We start from the raw sequence: 16,806 nt of genomic DNA, 5'->3' as shown, positions 1-16,806 counted from the left end.
AACCCTAAAACACGAATTTTTTGCATGGCAACATGAGATTTGTGTACAGGGGCGTTGTACTGCAGAAACAAAACACCTTTGGATAGTTTTCCGCGTCTTTCCTCTTGAATCTTTTCCCGTAGAGTGGTCAGTAATGTCGAATAGTAATCTCCTGCTATTCTTCTACCCTTATCCAAAAAATCCCAAAAATAGTTGAGACAATGATTGTGAGTGTAGTTGTGAAGTGTGTTCTAGTGTTGTGTTGTGTGTACCTGTATTTAATTTCCTTTCTTTCTTTCTTTTTTTTCATGTATGTTCGAGTAGACCATAGGCTAAATTAAAATCCAAAAAAAATCCATGATTACTCCATGGCAATCCCAAAAAACTGAAGCAAGAACTTTTCCAGCAAATTTTTGGATACGAAACTTCTTAGGTCTTGGAGAACCAGAGTGTCGCCATTCCATCGATTGTTGCTTTGTTTCTGGATCGTAAAAATGTACCCAAGTCTCATCCATAGTAACAATTCCGTTTAAGAAGTCTACATCGTTTTCAAATCGAGCGCAGATCGAACGCGATGCTTCTACCCTTGCACGCTTTCGGTCAACATTCAAACATTTGGGGATCCATTTTGCAGCAATTTTTCTCATGTCCAAATCGACGTAAACTATATGATGAGCGCGTTCGTATGAAATATTCAATGCTTCATATATTCGTTTTAGCCCAATTCGACGGTCTGATAAAATCATTTCATGAACTGCATCGATATTTTCGGGAACTGACACAGAAACTGGCCTTCCCGATCGGTCATCATCTCAATGGAAAATTTACCTTTTTTGAAGCTTGCAGTCCAATTTTTTACGGTCGCATACGAAGGACATTGATCACCAAGGGTATTAAGCATATCTTCGTAAATCTGCTGACCTCTTAACCCTTTTACATACAGGTACTTGATGATGGCTCGATACTCCAATTTTTCGATTTTCACAATTTCGGTGGAAATCTTCTTTCTTTTAATTTATTGCGTAAGTATGGTTTCTTTTTTTGACCTCAAACTTCACACTGACACTTCTAATGAATTTTTGTTGGTTGCTATGGTAACGCAATATTTTTTTTATGCATGGAACTGGTCTAGGCTAACTAGATATCAATACATCCTCGTATACTTTGTTCGTCAATTTGTGGTATGACAGCCTAGATTGAAGCAATTTTTTCAGCCAGTTTTCCGCTGTTGACGAAAATTAAACTCATTAGTTTATTGGACGACCAAATCATACTGATGGTTTCAGAAGGCGAGGTTCGTGTGCTTGTTTCTCATAATGTTTATTCATTAGTTGTAGTAGATGAATAATATTTCTCTTCGGGCAGTCGCTCTGTACAAACATCGGCCTCTGCATACAAATTGATGGGACGGTTAGGCTCTAAGGCCACGTTGGCCGAATGTGCGCCAGACGGCCTGTCGAGAAGAATTATTTACAGCGTTTTTCGAATTAGGGAATAACGCGACGGCTCGTTGATATACAGCCTCTGTGTCATCGTTATTCAACTTTCGTTGGCGGCATTCGAAAAAAATGTATGAGTATAAACAGCTAACAGTCACGACATCCATTAATATGTCCCGTCGTCGGGACGTACTCTTGTATGCTTTTTTAGTGGAAAAATTTGTATACCCTTATTGGTTATTTTAGAGTCACAATTTGTAAGATTGATTTTAGTAGATGCTTGTTTGTTCTTTCTTTTCCTTCGATAGCTCCAGAGGTTTCGATTTCCATGTGGAACTCTTCAACATCAACTCATGATTCCAATTTCAGAAGGGTTCTCCTGGTCCCATTTCCCCTCGTTATTTCATGTCGCGAAACGACCTGTAACAAGCTGGATATCCGGCGAAATTCCCAAAGTCGTAAATATTATGTCTGGTCATTCGGGGAATGCGACCGCGGTCCTAGCAAAGCAATCTCTTCCCGTCTACCACGGTTAAATCTCGCTCTGAATCGAGGAAAAATACTTGAGGGGATTCGGACGTTTAGGGAGAACTACCGCTATTTCGATAAGTAAATTCTCGGAAACGTTGTGACCCCCGTGCTATTTCCAGAAACGACACAATGTATTTTTTGCGCGGTTAGTGCTACTACCACGAAACGGATATAGCGGTATATAGGGTCAACAATGTAAGATACATGTATTGAGATATGTTTTGGGAGGACAATGTTTTTCTCTTGAAACTTTATATGGATCTTCTCCCCCAACAAGAGGAAAAAAGAAATAAAAATGCAGAACTCAGCTTTTATTTGAAAATAACATCGTTCAAACTACAACTCAATAACAATATTGAAATGAGGTAGGTGATTCTGTCAGTTGTACCAAATTAAGTAAATCATTTCACAATTACGCCAAACTAGAAGTGAATTAATGATTTCAAGTGGGTGAAGGTGTACTGTATGTCTTACAATCAATTGGTCATATTGTTTTCAACCCCTATCAACTCATAAACTCACATGAGTCTTCGGAAAAAATTGAAAATTGAACATATTTAGAATTATAGAAGATATATTAATTGAACCCAAAGGGAGTTACTTTTCAGCACACTGAGAATTCATACGTTAGGCAAGGTCACGGTGGTCCTTTGGTTACTTTTACGTATTCAACCGTGTCAGATTTTCATACAGATGGTTGCAGACGTGTTGACCCATTAATCTGACACTGATCAGGAAGGGTTTTCTTAGTCTTACAGTTTGAAGATGATAAAAGGGCATTTTTTTTAAATATCTTCCTGTACCTAATCGTTTCTGTATTCATTGTAAAAGTTATAGATAATAATATTCTATGCAACTTTTTCTGAAGCAATTTTACATGTTCTGAACCGCTTTCGAATTAGAGGACGATAAGGGTGAGGAGCTCAGCCACACATGCGAAAGGCCAAGGTCAATGTAGAAATTCAGTCTAATGTACATTAATCGCCATATATCTCAAAAACGTTCGAACGTAGATAAAATTGCTTGGGACAAAATTTGTAGAAAATGTTATTGTCTACAACTTTTATAATGAATGCGAAAACAGTTCGAAGCTCAGGAGAGGAGATAATTGAAAAAAAAACTGATTTTTGTCACCTTTATGGCCAATTTTCATTGTTTCGGCTTGCTGAAATTATCAGATTATATTTTTTTCATTAGTTATTCTTGAATCATTAGCCTCAAATTAGGAAAAAAAGCCACCGCTCTCGAAAATGTACACGTGTAGTTTTCTTGCAACTTTGGAGCATACTTTCGTCACGCTTAATTTGTCAGATTAGGAAAATGTATACTTTTCAATATGTGATTAACCACATATATCTTAATCTGGCACGCTCGAGTATGTACAATGATCGTTTTTTTTACTATTCTGACAGGCTGTTCTAGACATACATACAGGTCTAATTTTTGGTAGAGATACTCTACAGTCTACAGGGTCAAAAGTATCTATCCTTGTATTAATCTGACAAGTTCGAGAAACTCCCTAATTTCCCTCTTGGGCTCCCCAACTATAAGTAGCTACATGTAATATGCAACAATATATGAAGAAAAATAGAAAAATTATTTTGTATAATGTAGATACTGATATACTGAATTAGGTGTTAACCCACGATTGATCTGTCTGAAATGGTAACAGTAAGGAAGACTGCTTTAAAACGATAACATAAAGACAGGAACAAAATAAAGATACAACCTAGTGGAGCTTGCAGGCTTGAAGAAGTCAAGGTGTATGTAACTTGAATCATGTATTACTCTTACTGTATTCGGCATTGTGTCAATGAGGTAAGCAATGAAAGTTTGAGAAATGTTTCGTCGAATGTCCGTCTAAGCATTGACGAGCTGTTGTAATGTCTGTGGTGGTTCAGGTGGGCGGTGCAGTTGCTGTGACATGGCAGACTAGACATGTTCAATACAATTTTGATCTGCAGATCTGAGGAATAGAAACTTTTATGTCAAGATAGATGGAGCAACCTCTCGAACCAGACAATTGGAAGCGGGAGTGCCTCAAGGATCGGTACTTGGACCTCTGCTTTACGTAATATACGTTTATGATATCCCGAAGAATGCTAGAAATATGCTCACCTTGTACGCAGATGACACAGGAATAGCGTTCAGACATCGACGCCCAGAGATCATACACCGGAGACTGCAGGAAGCCATAGATGAATTACTCAAATGGTGCATCAAATGGAAAATCCAAATCAATGGAAGAAAGACTCAAGCAATATTACTGCAAAAGAGAAGATTGAGGATGGAAGAAAACCTTGAAGTTGATGGAAAAGAGGTTGAATGGAAAAATGAAGCAACATACCTAGGAGTGACGCTTGACAGAGGACTTACATGGAAAAACCACATCAAATGTGCTGTTGATAAAACAAAAGCCGCAATGAGTAAAATTTATCCACTCATAGGCAGAAGAAGTCATATGAATAAGAACATCAAGTTGACGATGATTAAAACTATTGCGCGACCACAACTCACATATGGATCGGCGGCATGGGGCTTCGCAGCCAAGACCCACATCAAGAGAATACAGGCCACTGAGAATAAACTCCTTAGAATGGCGATGGACGTACCCTGGTTTGTTAGGAACAAACAAATCTACAAGGACTTGGAATGGGAACCAGTTACAGAATTTATGAAGAGAAAGGCGGAAAGGATATTCGACAAAGCCAAACAACATCCAAATGAGGAACTACGAAGATTAGTCGACTACGATCCAACGGAAGAAGCTAGAAGGTCAAGAACCTACCACCGAAGACCGAGAGATCAGTTAAGGATTTAAATGTAACCAAAGAAGAGCTTAACCTGTAAAAGCTATAGGCAGCATACAACTATCAACACGACTATGATCGTGTGAGAGTCCAGAAACCATAAGAGTCAACTGGTTAATAGGCAAAATGCCCGGAACCTATGAAGAAGCAGTTAAGGGTTTTTAGTGGGTCTCGAGCTCAGAGAGTGAGAATCCCCACACTGTTCCCCCTCAGCAGAGGGTGTGTTCGTCTGTTTGCAGATTTTCCCCCTGCTACACAAAAAAAAAAAAAAATCTGCAGAGGCAGCGGGCCAAACCATGGCTACACGTCTCGAGGAATGCTTATATATTTCTGGAAATGCTTAAATAAACGGGAAAAAATCACCCTCATCATAACAGGTCAAAAAAATTCCCATACAAGGCCGACAGCATCGAATAACGCCACTTTGTTTCCTCCTCTCAACCGACGCTGACGAAGACGTTCGAATCGAAAGAATCACCCTGTATAGTGAAAATTGAAATTCGAACATATTCACCACTCATTGAATCACTTAAAATCACAATAAGTTGACGCTTTCACTTAATCTATCGTGAAAATTCGAGTGTCCGCTTTTCGTGACGCGTCCGATTTTTCCCCACCCGTAGGCGTTTAGCCCGAATTAATTATCCCCGAAATATCGTTCGCGTCATACGGAACGATCGGGGATTTTTCACCCCGATCCCATTCCGTCCCGTTGCCCATCGTGAACGTCTATTTCGGGCCCCGAAAACCCGGCTATCTTTCCATATTTGCGGCGTTATCGAAAACTTCGCACGCTTCGCTTGAGCGTACGCGTCCCCTAGCCCGAAAACGGTCGGACGAGGATCCGCGGCCCCGTGCGGAAATCCAATCATCCGCTCTCGGTATAAACCGCCGCGCGGATGACGCGTAACCCTCGAACGGTTAAATAGATATGCGGAGTCGTCTTCGCGGGGAACGGCGTATCTTGATCCGCTTGATGGCCGGGCTGGCCTTGCCAGAACGATTGAGACGTTCGAGTGGTCGGGTCGGGGTACTCGGAATTGAATTTCTGGGCAGATGACGAACGTCTTCGTCAGCGTTGGTTGGGAGGAGGAAAAAAAGTGGCGTTATTCGATGCTGTCGGCCTTGTATGGGAATTTTTTCAACTTGTTATGATAAGGGTGATTTTTTCCCGTTTATATTTCAGAATTTCCAGTAATATATGAGCATTCCTCGAGACGGGTAGCCATGGTTTGGACCGCTGCCTCTGCAGATCGAAATTGTATTGAACATGTCTAGTCTGCCATGTCACAGCAACTGCACCGCTCACCTGAACCACCACAGACATTACAACAGCTCGTCAATGCTTAGACGGACATTTGACGAAACATTTCTCAAACTTTCATTGCTTACCTCATTGACACAATGCCGAATACAGTAAGAGTAATACATGATTCAAGTTACATACACCTTGACTTCTTCAAGCCTGCAAGCTCCACTAGGTTGTATTTTTATTTTGTTCCTGTCTTTATGTTATCGCTTTAAAGCAGTCTTCCTTACTGTTACCATTTCAGACAGGTCAATCGTGGGTTAACACCTAACTCAGTATATCAGTATCTACATTATACAACATAATTTTTCTATTTTTCTTCAAATATTGTTGCATTTTACATGTAGCTACTTATAGTTGGGGGGCCCAAGAGGGAAATTCGGGAGTTTCTCGAGCTTGTCAGATTACTACAGGAAAGATACTTTTGAACCTGTAGAGTATCTCTACCAAAAATTAGACCTGTCAGCCTGTCATAATAGTAAAAAAAAAACGATCATTGTACATACTCGAGCGTGTCAGACTAAGATATAATATGTGGTTAATCACATGTTGAAAAATATACATTTTTAATCTGACAAATTAAGCGTGACGAAAGTATGCTCCAAAGTTGCAAGAAAACTACACGTGTACATTTTCGAGAGCGGTGGCTTTTTTCCTAATTTGAGGCTAATGATTCAAGAATAACTGATGAAAAAAATATAATCTCAAAGTTTCAGCAAGCCGATACAATGAAAATTGGCCATAAGGGAGACAAAAATCAGTTTTTTTTTTCAATTATCTCCTCTCCTGAGCTTCAAACTGTTTTTGCATTCATTATAAAAGTTGTAGACAATAACATTTTCTACAAATTTTGTCCCAAGCAATTTTTTCTACGTTCGACCGTTTTTGAAATATATGGCGATTAATGTACATAACACTGGATTTCTACATTGACCTTGGCCTTTCGCATGTGTGGCTAAGCTCATAGCCCTTATCGCCCTCTAACTCGAAAACGGTTTAGAGCATGTAAAATTGCTTCAGAAAAAGTTGCATAGAATATTATTATCTAAAACTTTTACAATTAATACAGAAACGATTAGGTACAGGAAGGAAGATATTTAAAAAAAAATGCCCTTTTATCATCTTCAAACTGTCAGATTAAGAAAACCCTTCCTGATCAGTGTCAGATTAATGGGTCAACACGTCTGCAACCATCTGTATGAAAAACTATACGGTTGAATATGTAAAAGTAACCAAAGGACCACTGTGACCTTGCGTCACGTATGAATTCTCAGTGTGCTGAAAAGTAACTCCCTTTGGGTTCAATTAACATATCTTTTATAATTCTGACACGCTCGAAAAAACATTTTAAACCATTTTCAACTCTTCCGTACGGCCAGTCCCACCACGCAAACTGTCAGATTAACATGAATCCGTTATCAGAGACATGTAGAGCATATACAGTATCTCAATCTGTCACGCTCGAGCATGTATACCTGACGATTTTTTTTACTTCTTTGAAAACCTGCAGACGCTTTCCCCACCGCTGAAAGTGCGTACATTATAAATCCTTTTTTTTCTTTTTATGATCTTATCTTCAAAATCAACTAGGTCTCCACGACCCTCGAGTAAATCATCCTGATTCAGCATCGTCGGCTCCCCAACTACTACACAACTTATCCACTTCAATTTATAAGCGGTTTCTATAAAAGTACAAAGTTCGATAAAACACACATTCTGCGAGAACCTGATCTGAATTCTCGATGCATTTTTCAAACTCCTCAAAGCGTCTACCTCCTGTCATCCGCCGGAAACAATTTCCTTCATCGCTCAACGTCCGGTCCATAATAAAACAACGTAATAACGCTCGCGATCTCACGTAAGAGGACATATTGAAGTTCGAGATGAAAAATCCCGCCTGATAAGAGCAGTTAGTGGGTGATAAAAGTTAGCGACGAACTATAAAAGAGGCACTAAAAACGGCTCGGATCGCCTTTCGTAGATGCCGTAGCAAAAGAAGATCGGCTGAAAGTAGGAGGGCGTAATAAATATTGAAGCGAGTTGCGCCAACCCTCACTGAAAGAGGAGACATATTGGACGGAATCGCTTATATTTGTCAACTGAAGGATTTTTTATGGCGATTGGTCGACAAACGATGAATGTTTCTGACAGATGGCAAGGTTCAATTTCGGAAATAATTATACTCCAGTCACTTTTATAGTCATAAAATATCGTTGATGTGTAAACCTACCCAGAGAGGTACCTTTCCGACATTCAATAATTTGTGCATGCGTTAATTATCCTTCAATTAAAGTGATGAATTTTGAGGCTCAATTATCCAATATCCTTCACCCCTTCTGTCTGACGCATCTATCCAGATCGCTTCATAAATTCCGTTCGTCAACTTGCCACGTAATTTTGAAGCGGTTAACTTCAAGAGGAGTGACGCGACGCAAAATCGATCCTTCCATCTCGTCGGAATCAATTATTCCGACAGTTGCAGAGCGTGGAAGCGATGGCTCCAATGAAAGCGTCAGATCAACGCGTTAACTCGGACAGAGACGGCAGAAAAAAATCCGATCGATGGACCAAAAACGAAAAGTTTTTAATCGGTCTACACACGCAGTTACGTCGATTCCCGAAGCGTACGTGGGATCGGAGATCTTCTCTGACGTCTAACATTTTTATAAGTGAGAGGAATGTGTTAGAAGTCACCATCAACATCATCAAGTGAAGGCGGAAATTTGATTTTTATCGCCGCTGATGACATACGAAACCCCGATCGATGCGCAACTCCAATTCGACGTGGAATCGACCACAAAAGATCAATCTAGGAACTGAATGGTTCGCATCCTTGATTGATTTCGGTTCGCTCAAAGGTGCTCAGCTTCAATCAGTTAATGCAAAGGGGGGTTTCGATTTAAATGGACCGTCGATAACGCCCGGGAACTTTCGCTGAAGGATCGGCTTTAATTGATGGATAAACCCCGATGTAATCGAAGAGGGAGGGGATTGCACAAGATTCCCAGCTTCGGAGACAATGGATGAGTTATGGGATCTGTCATTGTTTGGGATCGAGATGAATGTCTTCGTTGATTTTGGGTTCTGTGATGGTTGGTTGTTGGAGTCAATGGGGTTGTAGGTTTTCAGAGCGTCGACAAAGTCGGAGCTCGCACTTGCTTTGGTAATGTCTCATAAAATATAACTCAGTAGCTCTATGAGTCTGAAAAAGGTTTGCCGAGATTCCTAAAAGGGATTTTGAGCGACAAGGACCAAAGACAGGCGACAGGCCTCAAACTTTGGAATTGAAATGAATTCACGACCCTGTGTCATCTTCGTGGATGGCGATCTTTCATTCAGTAACTACTACCGTGTGGATTCATTAGTTTAACGTTTATAAATTCCTTTTAAGCAATTGAAACTCGTTGCTATTGGTGATTTTTGAACATTTTAGTAGTATAACAATGTTCTACCTCACTGGATGACATGAACCCCGAAAGATACCTTCTGTCAACCATCTAGGAGCGACATGCTCAATTTAGAACATCGAAATAGGTTAACACAACTGAATTTATTATTGCAATTATGTGATCATGCCCTCTAGATCTGATAATCCTAAGGAATCTTCTGTGCAAACATCTGGGGGCGATATTCTACAGATTCAAAATGTGTGGTTACATCATCCAGTGAGGCAGAACTCTCATTGTAATACTACTCTTTCATCGTAGTATAAGTTATTCTATGTCTAGTAGTTCAATTTTTATTTCTGAACAATACAGTGCTGAGGAAACATGGTGATAATCCGAACATATGAAGTTTGAAATCATTTTTCCGTGATTTATTCAGGTCGCACAGAAATTGGCGCTGATTCTCTTCACATTGAGTATTCTATTACGTGATTTTTGGATGAAACCCCGTATGTAGTCGATGCATTCGACTGGGCATAAAATGGAAAGACTAGCATCATTGATATCAATACGCGGCAACGGAATATGTCCCCTTTCATACATGCCATTTTCGAGGATAATTCTTGCCGAGGTTTAGAGACCAGGAACATCTATTTGATCCATAATAATGACCGAATCTCGGAGCCCACGTCTAAACTGAGGGTTAATGAGGGTTTGGGTTATCCTCTGGGGGTCTATTGACTTGCTGACTCTGCCTGAATACCATAATGAGAGTCGGTCCTATATCATTCCCCTTTTCCTTTAATATCGTCCTGCCGTTGGGGCAATATCATACGTTGATGGAAAAAATATCATCGGGCGTGAAGGATGAATGTAGTTCGAATAAAAAATACCACTCAACTGATTATACAGAGTGAGTTGAAAGTGACGCACGAAATTCAATTCAATATTTCGTGGAAAAGCACTAGGACAGCTCAATTTTCATTTAATTACGCAGCTGGTCTCGTGAATATCTATCAGACTCTATAGAACGTATAGTTAGATTCAACCTCGTTCATACAAGTGAAAAAAACAACTTTGAACCCATCCTCCATGTACAAAACAGAGGCCGAGCCTCTACGAACTCATCAAAGTTTCCACAGTTGGCGTCGCTGTTCGGATGTAACGTGGGTTAATCTATTTTTGAACTAGACGACCGCCCATATATTTCTGAGCGCGGAAAGGGTACATACATATATAGAGCACTCGAGCTTACAGGCTAGCGGATCGATCAGAAACAGTAACTATTAGACTCGCGTAATCAACCGAATGTGCTCCGCTATTTTATCAACATACTCGTGTGCAGTTCATTTTCCCTGCACCAACCTCTGATCGCTAATGAAAGGTCGATTTGGTTTGGAAGGTAGAACGTCAAATAACGTTGGAACTGAGCGGAGGATGGAAATTACGTAGGATGCGTCCATTCGGTTACTATCTTTGGTGGAAAGCGTGCTGTGGCCAGAAATAAGTCCATATCGTGTCTCCTATCTCTAGTTTTCTTTGATCTCTACCTAAAATGATCAACGTTCAAATGAATTTACGAACCCTGCGTGTGACACACAAAAGAGCTCATAGAGCTATACCTTTCCTTTAACTCTCTTCTTCTAGAAAAAAGATAGAGAGAGAGAGCCCACTAAAAACAGATTAAAGGCCGGTCTAAACTATTCGTGCTCGTCCACGTTATCTCAGTTGCTTATCAAGCTTTAACTCGGCAGGATCCACTTCATTTGTAGGCTTGTCGTTGTCCACATGTCTCCAGCGGATAGACGAGCGTAGCGATTCTTTCCTTTGATGTGCCGGAGCCTTTCAAGCCAAAGGCTCTTAAGACTCGCGCGCTTGTTTACTCGCAAGACACCCGAGTAACACCAGTACGTGGACGAGTATTGTGGACCGGCCTTAAGATAACCGAATGCTCCAAGCCTGACGTACTCGTCGAGGCAAAGCCTGCAGAGGTTATGGTCGACGATGCCAAGTTTATGGAGATGTGCAGCTGTGAAAGATCTCAGATTGTTTCTAGGGAATTCTGGCCAATGAGTGGTGTGTTTTTCCAAGGTCTAAGAATAACCCTGAGTGAGTTGATTTCGGAGAGCTCGCAGAATGGCAAATGGAGGCTCAAAAGAAAGGGAATTTCTTCAATTTCTTCCTGTCTTCGAAATCCCTTCCAAATTTGATCCCTTTCAGTGATTCTACGCATCGAGTATTTGCATATGAGTGAATTATAATGATGAATTAGCCACTGAGATAGATGTCGCCGATAAACCGATCAAAAAGCGGGCAGAATTTTGTCGAATAAATCACGCAGCTTTTGCAGTTTTCATCCGAACTACCCGGGGGACACAGCACTCATCCGGCAACGATGAATTGCATCCAGTTCATCAGGAATCATGGCCGTTACCTAGGAACGCGCCCGTAGTTTATATCAATTAGCAGTAAACAACGAACGGCCCAAAATCGCGATTCGCTACCCTGTAAAACGGCACGAAATTGGCAATAAATCGGAATTGCAGGCCTCGTCTACTCATAACTTGCCCGATGTTGGTACCCGTGCATATAACGCCCGCTTATTACTATTCACGAAAACTTTTCATAGGGACCGTATTCGATGGTTTAGTCTTCTTTGACATTGCGTTTATTGTTGCCGGTAGATAAGTTGGATTTGATGACTTTTATACTACCTAATTGTTCATGAAATTTTACCATCAATAGATTCAAGATGTCACAATAGTAAGACGTTTTCGTATTTGATATAACCTTTCGTAGCATTTTGATCTCTCCCATAATCTCCATAGTTCCCCTATATAATAAAACCCATGATATTGCATCAATTACTTATCCAATAACGTTTCACTAGTCCTAAACATAATACGCCCTTTAAAATTTACGACCATCCGACGTTCATATCACGATCAGTTTAATGTATTCACGGTGCTCTGAGCAATGCGCGCAGCGGAAAATAATTTATTTATACAGATCTCCGATATGAAGCTGGAAGCTGCATGATAACGAATGGAATGGCTAGACGGAAAAGACAGTATTTCATAGGACATTGGGAGTGTTCACTATGGTCGTTTCGGATACAGACTGCGAAAACGAAACGATCGTTGGTTCCTTGTGGAATTATCTTGAAAATCCTCCAAGAACTTCGGTTGGTAGGGTCCAAGTAGGTCCATACCAGGCAGATAATGAGTTTAAGTCTAGTTGTCACTTTAATGGCGGCTATATTCGAACCCTTAATCAACGGAAAATTAATGAGTCTTCGGTGTTTGAAAGGAAGGTGCTTAGAATGATATTTGGACCCCCAAAGGATGAAAGGAAAGGCCTTTGGGGAAGAAGCTACATTGCTGAATTGTCAACGAATTATGGCAGTGAAAACATAGCTGGACACATACAAGCTAACCGAATCACACCAGAAGACCACAGATTGAGGGACCAGATGGCAAAAGAACTATAGGCCGACACAGGAATAGATGGAAGGATGATGTAGCAGAATTGAAGCCCATCAGTGGGAAAAAGAAGCACAGAATTGTACGAGGTTCACAACTAGGGCTCTCAACTGAATCCCATCGGAAAAGCATACAATTGCAACGTCCGTGACCTGTTCTCATTCCAATCATTCATTCATTCATTTTTGCTATCTCGTTACCGAGAATAAATTTACAAAAAGACTATCGGTGCGATCAAACTCATAATTTCTTAGGGCTATTTGCGACTGTGTGCCCTCCTGTGACTGAAGAGACCCAACCGTGACCTACAGATCCTTCCACACTCTGGGCATGGATAGTCACCAACCAGATCTGGCCGCCGCTGTATTCTTCTCGAGTCTCCATTATAGCTGTGGACCAAGGATCTCCACTGTGATCTGTCTAAAGCTAGTTGTTCCCAGTTATGATTGGCATTAACTGATTTTAGGGATTGATGCAGTAACTCATTAAACCGCTTATGCTGGTATCCTGGTTTCCGAGCTCCCTCTGTGAATTCGCCGTACAGAGCTATTTTGGGGAGTCTTGTGTCCTGCATCCTCAGAATGTAGCCGTTCCATCTGAGTCGGACCTCGTTACTTGAGTTTGAATTGTTATACAACTCGCACGCTGCAAGACTCCTGCATTTTAAACTTTGTGGAACCATCTGATGTGCATTATTTGTCTTAGATGACGTTGTTGCGTTTGTTCAAGCTGTTTAATCTGTCGCCTGTAGGGAGTCCAGCTTTCGCTTCCGTACAAAAGCGTTGGGAGGACCACTGCTTTGTAAACAGCTGTCTTGTTCTTCAGATTGAGGTCGTGAATTTGAATCACTCTGCCCTTTAGCTCCAGAACGCCCGTGATGCCGAATTGATACGGTTTTGTATTTCCGTGTCTAGATTAGCCCTAGTATTTATGGAGCTTTCCAAATATTTGAACTACTGGACCTATTCTAGAGTTTCATCCTCCATGCTGACATCTGTTTGAAAGTTTTCTAGCGGACTTGCCAGAATTTTGGTTTTGTCAATGTTGAGTCTAAGCTTCGTATGTATATTTATAAGTGTCTAACATAATCTGTAGATTAATTCAGATGCATACCACCCGCTGATATGGATATCAACAAGTGTTACGATCTTAATTGAGCTAGCCAATTAGCCATCGTCAGGCCCACTATATGGAGAAGTTCTATCGGAAAAAAACAAATGCTGACCGTGGTTTCGGTCTCATTTGACCCCATCAGAGCAAAACAGCTTCTTATCTGATTGAGAACCGTTTGGAATTGATGGACTCTTATTGCGTACTGGCAGACGCTACTGGGTATTATCGAGTAGTACTCTAGCGCCACCTAATATGATCGAAACCCAGTCGAAGACAATGGTATATGTCCCATTTATCCTGTAATGAAATACGCCGGCTTGCTGATTGCAAGCAATATACGTGTAACGAATTGAGAAGTTGGGAGCATGCTCAGTTCACGGCAGAGATGATGCCAGCGGTAAAATAATGAAAAAATATCATGCCTAAACAGGGAGGCAATGAATACAATAATGAGAATTATTCAGATGCATACCACCCGCTGATATGAATATCAACAAGTGTTAGGATAAATTGCCATCGTCAAAGCCATTAAATGGAGAATGTTCCAACGAGGAACAGGGGATGCTCAGATGCTGACCATGGTTTCGGTCTCATTTGACCTCGTCAGAGGTTCCCTACTTCGTCTCAACCCTGAGTGTGACTCTTTCCTCTTCTATCTTCCTTCTTCATATGGTACGTGTGAATAATAGAGTAAGCAAAGTGAACTCGCGAGGTTTTGGAACATCTGACAAGCGTAACATAATTCGTCAGATTGTGTTCCTGAACGAGGAAGGCTCGGGAACATGACCTGCAATTACATCCTCCGTGTCGTTCGGTATATCCGAGTATCTCCCTTCGTAATGGTGGCAGTACGTGCGGAATCCCATTTCGCGCGTCGTGCAGAGCGAAAGGGGCATTTACAGACAGCCACCCTCGTCGCGTATGGATTTAGACCGCACCACCTCCCTCGTTTCAAACCGCCCTCCCCGTTTTCAATACGAGAAAAACAGGTTGCATGCACGCGACAACCTCTACGTCCCCGCCGACCTTTGGAGCGTGATCGTGTCGGGATGGGAGGAATAATTCCCGCCGAGGCCGAATGGGCCATTGCGGAGCTTGATCACGCGTCATCCGGCATGTTTTATTCGGCGGAAGAAGCTCCTCAGAGAGACGCGCGAGAAATATATATTAGGCCGGTGGCTGGGCGTTATTATTTTCTCTGGGAGGTAGATGTGCGAAAATTGAAATTATCGATGTAACAACGAATGCTACTTCACCTCCAGAAAAATGACGTACGAGGATGTATTGAAAAATTCTTAGCCTACTATAGAAGCAAACAAAATTTCAATGTCAAAATATTTTATTACTCAACATATTCTCCTCTTTATTGGATACATTTATTACAGCGAACCTGGAACGTCTCTAGACCTTTCAAATAAAATGTTTCTTCTTGCTCTGCAAACCAGACCTCCACAGGTTTTATTACCTCCTCGTTGGAAGAAAATTTACGACCTTTTAAACTTTTTTTCAGTTGAGGAAAGAGATGATAGTCGGATGGAGCCAAATCTGGTGAATACGGGGGGTGTTTTAGTGATTCAAACCCTAAATCACGAATTTTTTGCGTGACCACATGAGATTTGTGTGTAGGGGCGTTATCCTGCAAAAACAAAACACCTTTGGATAGCTTTCCCCGTTTTTTCTCTTTAATTTTTTTCCGTAGAGTGGTCATTATAGTAATCTCCGATTATTGTTCTACCCTTATTCAAAAAATCAATCATGATTACTCCATGGCAATCCCAAAAAACTGAAGCAAGAACTTTTCCAGCAGATTTTTGAACACGAAATTTCTTAGGTCTTGGAGAACCAGAGGGTCGCCATTCCATCGATTGTTGTTTGTTTCTGGATCGTAGAAATCTACCCAAATCTCATCCATAGTAACAATTCGGTTTAAGAAGTCTACATCGTTTTCAAATCGATCACAGATCGAACGCGATGCTTCTACCCTTGCACGCTTTTGGTCAACATTCAAACATTCGGTGATCCATTTTGCAGCAACTTTTCTCATGTCCAAATTGACGTGAGCTATATTATGAACGTCTAGGCTAACTAGATATCAATACATCCTCGTATTTCAGTTTTTGAATAATCTGCATTGAATCACCTGAAAAGTGGAAACTATTGCGCGAGGGGTTTGGAACTAAGCTACGTGCAATATTTTTCATACATTTCTGCCTAATTTTCGTACATATATGTCACCAAGAAAATGTTTGCAGTTAATGGGAACCTGAATCTGTCTCTAGAATTTCACGAAAAATGAGTAGTTCTTATCAGCCCATTTTTTCTCTCGGAAGATCACCTCGCAGAAGGGATCCAATCTGCTACATCCATATACATTTCAACCCATAAACAACTCGACGCATAACTGAAGCCGAGCGGAATGCCTAAGGCATAGACTTTGACATAACGCCTAGATCCTCTGAGGTGATATCTTAGCTACGACATGGTTCTCTTGGAAACGTGCGGTCTGACTTATTCAGACTACGCGATAAAAGGTTCGTCTCTGAGAAGGTCGATTGTCTATCCGTCGGAATCTTATCGTTTTCACGTCTCGGCAGTCTACTGAAACAAATGAGATGAAAAGTGAGATTTACAACCCAGCGCGGTAGATGGAAATTTGAACTACACAGGGGAAACTCTGAAATCGTACAAATATTTTAACAGTAGATTCGGATCATTTGAAGTAGTCTTCATCCCTGGCTACTACTTTTTCGCCCTCTC

At 41.0% G+C, this 16,806-nt stretch overlaps 1 protein-coding gene across 4 annotated transcripts in view; it reads left to right on the top strand.

Moving 5' to 3' along the window:
• Positions 1-16,806, top strand: part of LOC123318472 (peripheral plasma membrane protein CASK) — a 217,718-nt gene that overhangs the window by 103,588 nt on the left and 97,324 nt on the right. The gene's annotated exons all lie outside the window — the stretch shown is intronic.

The sequence above is a fragment of the Coccinella septempunctata genome, chromosome 8 (genome assembly GCF_907165205.1).
Source record: "Coccinella septempunctata chromosome 8, icCocSept1.1, whole genome shotgun sequence".
Lineage (NCBI taxonomy): Eukaryota > Metazoa > Arthropoda > Insecta > Coleoptera > Coccinellidae > Coccinella > Coccinella septempunctata.
The sequence above is the reverse complement of the archived record's forward strand: the minus strand, read 5'-3'. Positions and strand labels throughout refer to the sequence as shown.